Source organism: Myxocyprinus asiaticus, chromosome 29 (genome assembly GCF_019703515.2).
Source record: "Myxocyprinus asiaticus isolate MX2 ecotype Aquarium Trade chromosome 29, UBuf_Myxa_2, whole genome shotgun sequence".
NCBI classification, from domain to species: domain Eukaryota; kingdom Metazoa; phylum Chordata; class Actinopteri; order Cypriniformes; family Catostomidae; genus Myxocyprinus; species Myxocyprinus asiaticus.
In genome coordinates, this window is record NC_059372.1 from 30,072,348 (window position 1) to 30,081,728 (window position 9,381).

Genomic DNA, 9,381 nt, shown 5'->3' on the forward strand with positions numbered 1-9,381 from the left:
CAACGATATTGATATGGCAATGGTTAAACAAATGTTCAACAAAAGTTCTATCAGACCAGTTTGTGTGGAAACTCAAACCTTGTGTGTTACAACTAGCCCCACATTAGTTTGTACCCCGCTCTCCCCTACTTTAAACTGTAGGCATTTTTTTTTTTTTTTTTAAGTGGTTGATGGTTTCCCTCAGATTTGTGTGGTTAGGTGGTCCACAATTTTTGTTTACTGTTAAAGTCATCCTCCCAAGGAAAAGGTTTGAAAATCACTGCCACTCAAATCGAATGCGTTATTGCACTTAAAAAAGCTAGACGCAACTCAACAAATGTAACATAAGCAGGTGTCTTGAGATGCTTTTTTAAAAGTTAAAGTTCTTTAAACTCAACACAGCATCTAAATTACGTTGACCTCCTGTGCAAGACGCTGACAAAACAAAGTTGTCAAAGATGTCTATCTACAGCATGTTTACGTAGAAAAACAACTGATAAACAGCATAGACATTCGATGTGAACGTCCCCTTAGAAGAACAACCCAGACAAAAAAGAAAGAAGATAAAGAGAGAGCGTTTCTGCCAGCCTGTGATTAGTTTGCTTTTGAAATTCATGATGTTGCGTTAACGATAGCTTGATTAGAAATTATCACACACTGAGAGTGGCTGGTTGCAGTTTTCAGTTCAGTTGTAGGCACGCCAGTACCAGGTGCATCAGGGAACCCCAACTTATTTGTGTCCTCATGTACACATTACTATGAGTTTCATACTTACATGATTTACATGGACACAGTGATGGTCCAACACACATATAGTACATACCCACCCAGATCTTAATAAATCAATACATGCCAGGGCCACTTGTTAGCCATGTGAAGTGTGTGTGTGAATTCCTGTGGAGGAGGGAATTTTGGACCATTACCATGTTGCACACACATGTTGCTTTTAATGATGGGTCTGATAAAAGAGCTTTGGATTAAGCGTACACTCTGTTTCATCTATGGTTTATCACTTTATCATTATTAAAAAAACAAAAAAAAAAAACACCAACACTCTCCAGCTGAGTTTCTTTTGCTAGCATGTGCACAGGAAATATGGTGTACCCTGAGCTGTGTTATTAAAACAATTTGTTCAAAAACTGAAAAGAAAGAAGGCCCGAAAAGCCGAAAAGATCTGGGTGCAACGCAAGCTTTGCTCAGCTCCGTAAACATAAAAACATCACCACCTACAGATTACAAATGCACTTTTTGAAAGCTTTAGAGCTATGTTATTTCTCCTGAATCAAAATCATCAGAGAGGCCAACAACATTTGACATTGTGTGTGCTACATGTGAAATTGTCCGTGGGGGGAAACGTTTACATTTATTCTCTTTTAATTTGTAAATGTATTCTCTTTTAAATAATACAGATTGATTTACATCGCAGCAGTGAAAGCTTGATGTTCTGATTAAGACTACAACATTCAACATATGACAACCATTGAGTGCAATTAATGGCTCACATGTGCGTCACGTTTGAATAAATAACAGAGTCTTCTGACAGAAATCAGACTTAGGTTGGGAAAGCTTGTTTAAGAATAATTACACAACAAAAAGAGTTACATCACTCATCTATATGTGCATAAAATAACTTGATAAAGTCAGATTTGTTCTTAGTGTTAAAACCTGCACATGGATCCTTTACACATTTCTGGGTTTGAATCATGGACATAAACTATTGCAGAGTAAACTTTTATAGCGGTGATCGGGAGACCACATATTTTTGCATTCCCGATTGCTTCAACAGCAAAAGGAGAAATCCACTATTACGCTTCCACGAATTTCCACAAGAAGTAGAAAATAGGGAGTGGTGGATTACAGCAGTCAGACGAGAGAAAGATGTCGAATTTACCGTCAATCCCTCAGCAGCTGATTTAGAAACCCCAACACAGCTGAAGTATCTACTTTAAAAAAAAAAAAAAAAAAAGAAAAAAGAAAGGAAATACTAGGTTTATTGACTAGGTTTGAATATAACACCAGAATACACATAAGGAAAATGCACGTGAACCATAAAATAAAGCAAAATTTTACCATTCAACATCTGGCTTAATCTATTTGAAATTATAACTTCATTTCACAAGTGCTCTTGAAATGTTGTGTGTCAAGTCATAGGCTACAATGCATACACATGCTTCAATGAAATTTAGACCTTATTCAAAGTAGTGCCAGATTTAAAGCTGATTTGTGAAGTGTTCTTACAATGGAGGTGAATGGGGCTAATTTTTTGGAGGGTTTAAAGACAGAAATGTGAAGCTTATAATTTAAAAAAAAGAAGCACACATTAATTCTACATTAATTAATTAAAACTCATGTATTATTTGAGCTGTAATATTCATTTTAGGGTTTAAGGGTTTGCTGACATTACATCGTCATGGCAACGAAGTTGTAAAATTGGCTATAACTGTACACAGAAAAGGTTAGTAAGTGATTTTATCACAATAAAATCATATTAACACGCATATTGTTTATGACTTGTAAATATACTTTTGAAACAGTGAGTATTTTATCATTTGAAGAGGTATTAGGGAGGCCAGCAGGGGATGCTCACGCTGTGGTCTGTGTAGGTCCTAATGCCCCAGTACAGTGATTGGGACACTATACTGTAAAAATGCACCATCCTTTGGATGATATGTTAAACCGAGGTCCTGACTCTCTGTGGTCATTAAAAATCTCAGGGCACTTCTCATAAAGAGTAGGGGTGTAACCCTGGTGTCCTGGCCAAATTCCCCCCATTGGCCCTTCTCAATCATGACCTCCTAATAATCCCCATCCATAAACTGGCTCTATAACTCTGCCCTCTCCTCTCCACCAATAGCTGGTGTGTGGTGAGCGTACTGGTGCACTATGGTTGCTGTTGCATCATCCAGGTGGATGCTGCACACTGGTGGTGGTTGAGGAGAGTCCCCTGTTCACCGTGTAAAGTGCTTTGAGTGTAGTGTCAGAAAAGTGCTATATAAATGTAACGTTCATTCATTAATTTACAGATTGGCCCCATTCACTGCAACCCAGATGTTTGCTTTTTTTAAAGGAGGGGCAATTCAAAATTAATATTTGTGGTAATCAATGTTATGCCACAAATGCTGTTGATTGAGCCCAAATTTGAACCCGGAATATTCCTTTAACCCTTAAACGCATACCTCGGGTCTTTAGAGCCTCGCATACCTCATTCCACCCCCTGTACCTCATCCATTTTTTGGAGTTGTGCCCAAACCTCTTTAGTATTCCTCAATCTTAAATATAAATTATATTTATTTTTTATAATGGTTCAACTACCAAAAGTGTATAGGGTCTCTAGAGACCTGAGGTATGCAAGTGTTTTTTTGTTTTTTTTTGCACTTCCATAAATTATATTTTTTTTATGATTATTTCATATCTATTTAAGCTTACTATCACAAGATATCTATTTCTTTGTGTATATCAAGAGAAACGAGTACTATATTCATACAAATAAATACTATATCACATTGACTTTCTGTGCAAAAATTAACTATCAACAATGGTGAATTATCAGTATTTTATATGCATATACACACATACATAATATACATGTTATGTCTTACTCAAGGTGGTGCTGATGTTTCAGTGATTGATTTGATTTACATTTGACATTGCTAGCTGATGTAGAAACAACATTGAAATAAACTATAGCAAGTGTAACACATGAACAGTATGACATGACTATTGTCATTTGGGTGTACTACTGAAATTATGTAAATTGTTCATCTATTTAGGCTCAATAAGTGCCTAAGACAATACACATAAGTTACACATGTGTAGATTATGTGTAATGTATATCTCAATGTGTTTGACAGCCAGTTGCATCTCATGAAATTTCAGTGTGAAAAGTGTTCTAGATTTGTCCTGATTTGTTACATTTGATTTATGAAAAATAAAACATCAAAATATATATATTTTTTTTATTGTTTTCTATTTGTCCTGAAAATATTTTGAAAATGTAACACTATCTGGGAATTTTGTACATCCATTTGTGATAGATATAAGTGCAGGGTCTCTAAAGAACTGAATATGTAAGAGTGTTTGAGAAAATAACCATGTATTTAAGGGTTAAACAACTCAGCCTTGTTTTCACTCATGTCAAAAATCAAATATGGCGCTATGAATTAGGTCTATAAAACTATTTTCCTTCTGTCCGACTCCTAAATATAATTTTAAATACAATTAAGAATTTGTAATCTGTATAACAAACTGTTTTATTTTTTACTTTGTTATTGTTATTTTATACTAGTTAGCCTACATTTTATTTTAATGTATTTTTTTTTTTTTTTTTTTTATTGATTTACTTACATGTGTATAGATGTAAATGTATGTATGGCCCAATGTAATGCACTAAGAATTCTTGATCCGATTCTTGCACCGAAACATGTTATGTTTTAACGTTATCTTCGCAATACATTGTGGGACAGTGGCTGCTCAGCTATGGCAAAGAGACCAAAGCACTTGAAACTTTTCATTGTAACTTATTTGCATGTGTCATTCTTTTCAACGAACACATTTATCGACCCAACAGAAGTGACGGGATGAAAATGGATACATTCTTTATTGCCCATGCGTGGGTAATGAGACCAGTGATACATCTGAGACATTAGAGACACAGCGATTGTGTCTTTATTGAGAAGTGGGTCTTTAAGGGCTGTATGATCAAATGAAGGCAAAATTATAATCATATTGCATTCATCGAGATCCAGAGAGCGAACTGTAGCATTCAGTTACACAGCGACTGTGTGTGTCTGTGTTGTGTTCAGAGTAAGAAGTGCACTTATCTGACATGTTTCTCTTTAGGTCGCTTTGGAAATCAAGCAGATCATTTTCTCGGATCACTGGCTTTTGCCAAAATATTGAACCGAACTCTTGCGGTTCCACCGTGGATTGTTTACCGACATCACACGCCCCCTTTTACAAATGTAAACACAACACACGTCACTCCTTTGCATCTTTCAGGGTTCCCACTGTCAGGGAAAGTACAAACTGTGATTTCAGACCAGGATTTATATTTTTATTTGTTTTGATCTTATAAGACAAATAATAAGTTATTGAACTGAATCATAAGTCATGGAAAAAATAAATACATTTCTAGTGGTGCTCAATTAAATAGTCTTTAACTATTTAATTGGCTAGAAGTTGCTCTTTGTGAGTGCAGTCCCAATAAAATGTTTTATACAGTAGTATCAGCCTGGACAAGTAATTCGTTGGTCCAAAGGTGTGGGAACCCTGACCTTTCACGTTTCTATAGGCATTTCAGATCTCACACTTGTACATCAACAGGAGACATGACAATATGGAAGTATAGTTATATGTCCCTCTGAAACAGGTGCATGTCCCTTATAGTGAGTATTTTCAGTTGGAGCCCCTGAAGCAGTACCACCATGTGGTCAGTCTGGAGGACTTCATGGAGCATCTGGCCCCCAGACACCCCCCACAGGGCCAAAGAGTTGCCTACTGCTTTGAGTCTGATGCTCACAGGAGCCAGGACAAGAAGACCTGTCCGATGAAGGTAATGGAAGTCTTCATTCTTCTTGACACTTGAAGGGCAGTTGTCTGACAGACTATAAACCACTTCTTGCACTCACAACACTTCATTCATGTGCTATACAGAAATACATGAACAGATTTTAAGAGCTGCAGTTTCCTTAATACACATTTAGAATTTTCATCTTTTTTAGAACCACAGAAATTTCCTGGACTTTTAAACTATGAAAACTTAAAATATATTAGGAAGGGTTATCAATGAAGCAATGTTTGTTTTAATGTACAAAAGTCACACCTGTCTTTTACAAACAACCACTAATGAGCTCATTCTACGCTGTATGCCATCTACTGGAATGTTAGCAGACACTGCCATCTACTGGAATGCTAGCAGATTTGCATTTTATTTCATATCACAATAAAAGCATGCATTCCATTGAAGAAGATGCGCGAATTGAGTCTTGATCTGTTAATTAATGCAGCCTGTTGATTCTGGTGCAGGATGGGAATCCATTCGGACCCTTTTGGGATCATATTGGAGTGGACTTTGATCACTCCATACTAATTGGAGGTCTTTCATTCAGCTCTTTCTACCAACCGCATTGGATTAAGAGGTATGATTAACCTGAAACACATTCTCTTAAAGGGATAGTTCGCCCCCAAATAAAAATGATCTCATTATTTACTCACCCTCATGCCATCCCAGATGTGTTTGACTTTCTTTCTTTTGCTGAACACAAAGTTTTTAGAAGAATATCTCAGCCCTCTAGGTGCATTCAATGCAAGTGAATGGTGGCTAGAACTTTGAAGGTAAAAAAAAAAAAAAAGCACATAAAGCAGCATAAATGTAATCCATATGACTCCAATGGTTAATCCATGAATTCAGAAGCGATATGGTGAGTTTGGGTGAGAAACAGAACAATATTAAAGTCCTTTTTTACTATAAATCTCCACTTTCACTTTTACTTTCTTTTTCTTTTGTTTTTGGCGATTCTATTTCTTTGTGCATATCGCCACCTACTGGGCAGGGAGGAGAATTTATAGTAAAAAAGGACTTTTTTTTTTTATCTGTTTCTTACCCACACCTATCGTATCACTCCTGAAGTCATGGATTTAACCACTGGAGTCATATGGATTACTTTTATGCTGCCTTTATGTCCTTTTTGAGGCTTCAAATGTCTGGTCATCATTCACGCATTGTATGGACCAACAGAGCTGAAATATTCTTCTAAAAATGTTTGTTTGTAAAAAAGTCATACACATCTGGGATGGCATGATGGTGAGTAAATGAAGAGAGAATTTTCATTTTTGGGTGGACTAAATCCAAACCGGTCAATGGATGGTGTATTGAGAAAATTTCACAGACAATAAATATTTGTAACCTGCAATGAACTGTATTTTGCATGATATTTAGCTGTTTTTAGTCTCCATCAATTGCACCTGAAGTTACAATCTTCTAGCACAAAAGCGTGCAGACCCATAGTCGTTTTGGTGTCTTAATTCGAGCAATATTCCACACGTGTACTGGAAAAAAACAAAAACAAAAAAAAACATCCTAGATCCTGCACACTAAAAAACGTATCATAAAAGTTATTAAAAGATGCACAAGTGCCTCAAATCCTCCCTCTAATACATCCCCCTTCCCAACCCATCTTTTTACCTCTCCAACTCTGCCTGTTCTCTTTTTTTGTTTGGGCCAGATTCCCCCCATCAGAGCATCCAGTTCTGGCTCTTCCAGGAGCCCCGGCTCAGTTTCTTATATTGGAGGAACACTTGGGTCTGCAGCAGTATGTGGTGTGGTCTGACAATTTAGCACAAGAAGGAGAGAATCACATTAACACAATGCTAAACAGACCCTACGTGGGCATCCATCTGAGGATTGGATCTGACTGGGTAAGTTCTGTGTGTGAATGGGGGATTTTCTACAGCTCAGTTCCAGCTGGATATGATTATATAAAAATGTGTAAATATTATATTGATGTAAAATTAATTCAATGTTCCAAAGCCATATTTACATTTATGTGGATGCTTTTATGAGATGTCTGTTATGTCTGATGTAGCCTCTTTTTTTTTATTTTTACAAAATAATACAACCAAATTGTAGACATCATATCCTCTTATATCCTTCCTTTTAGTGATCCACACAGCAAAATGCCTGCAAGCTGTTGCAGTCAGGGGATGCTGGTCCTCACTTCATGGCATCTCCTCAGTGTGTTGGGTACGACCGTCAGAACGCCCTGCCACTGACTATGACAATGTCTTTGCCAGATCTGTCTGTGATCCAGCGTGCAGTCAAACTCTGGGTGAAAAAGATCAATGCCCAGATGATATACATAGCCACTGACTCCGAAAATCACCGTGCAGAGATCCAGAAACTCTTAAAGAGCAAGGCGAGGCTAATTCTTAACATTTTAACATGTCAAATATGCAAACAGGATTTAACAAAATGTTGATTGAAATATGTTGTTTTGCTGTTTGTGCAGGTAAAGGTGGTTAGTTTGCGGCCCGACACTGCTCAGGTTGACCTGTACATCCCTGGCCAGGCTGATCATTTTATCGGTAGTTGTGTTTCGTCCTTCTCAGCATTTGTTAAAAGGGAGAGAGACATTCATGGGCGACCCTCATCATTCTTTGGCATGGACTATCCAGGAAAAAGGAAAAGAAAAGAGGAACTCTAACAAAGTTCAATTGTCTTAGATTTTTGCAGCTGTGAAGACCAGCTGAAGAAGTTTAGCAAGTTTCAGATGTCAGATTATGAATGGGGAGAACTGGATTTAGCTTTCAATTTTGAAGTATTTTTGATACCGAAGAGTATTTAAATAAAGGAAGAACAAAGAATTTTTCATCTATGTTATCTACAGTAGATGCTGCATATCACTATTTCTTAACAAACATTAACAAAGATTAATAAATGCTGGAAAAAAATATATTGTTCTTTGTTAGTTCATGATACTGTATTAATCAATGCATTAACCAATATTAACAAATGAAACCTTATTGTAAAGTGTTACCAATATATGTCATAAAGACTCTCTGATATCTTGTAGTAATAGGAAGACATTGTTTTTTCTTTTCTTTCAAAAGTCTGTGTGAAATCCAAATGGGGAAAATGTTTTATAAGTGTTTGAAGGTGTTGTATTTATTTAGTAATTTTGTACAACTTTGAATGGCACATTCCTCACATTAGTAATCTTTTCCATGAAAATAAAACAAGCAGTATTCTGACTGTGTACTTAAACTTTGTCCTGTGGTCTTAATGCTTTGTTCGTTCAAAGTCAATTGCTGAACTTTATCATATGTGTTTAAAGGGAAATGTATTTTCACAGTGTTGTTGAGACTTTGATTTTTATTATTATTATTTTTTACAAAAATTGTCTGTGCACAATTGAATTATGGAATTCAACGTGATCATTTTACATTTTATAAAGGAGTTTGGTATGAATGAAACCAATTTCACAAGCTACAAAAATTGTCCCAAACTTTTCCCAAAGCTCTCGAAATTTGGATCTGCATGAATGATTAAAATGTTGGTTATGCATGAACAACACTTACAAAATATTTGCCTTGGTAACCATAGTTCCTGCCAAAATACGTTTTTTTTTTTTTTTTTTTTTTTTTTTACTGCAATAAAACTGTGGTATCTCAGCCACTACTCACTGTAAAGCCTAATAGCTCAAAATAATTACTTGTTTTGAGTTGGGAAAAATTTAATCATACAGATAAGTTCAAATATTAACCTTGATGACAGGGGCGTAGATTCCAGGGGTGATGGGAGTACAACAAGCAAGTACCCCCCCCCCCCCCCCCAAATGTTCCAGTCAAATCTACGCCCTTGCTTGATGAGTATTTTGAACTTTTTCTTTTGAGTTCACGAAACTG

The 9,381-nt window shown here is 36.3% G+C and overlaps 1 pseudogene; it reads left to right on the forward strand.

The window, feature by feature from the left end:
* The first annotated feature begins 4,455 nt into the window (after positions 1-4,455).
* Positions 4,456-8,180, forward strand: LOC127420399 (GDP-fucose protein O-fucosyltransferase 1-like; annotated as a pseudogene).
* The last annotated feature ends 1,201 nt before the right edge of the window (positions 8,181-9,381 follow it).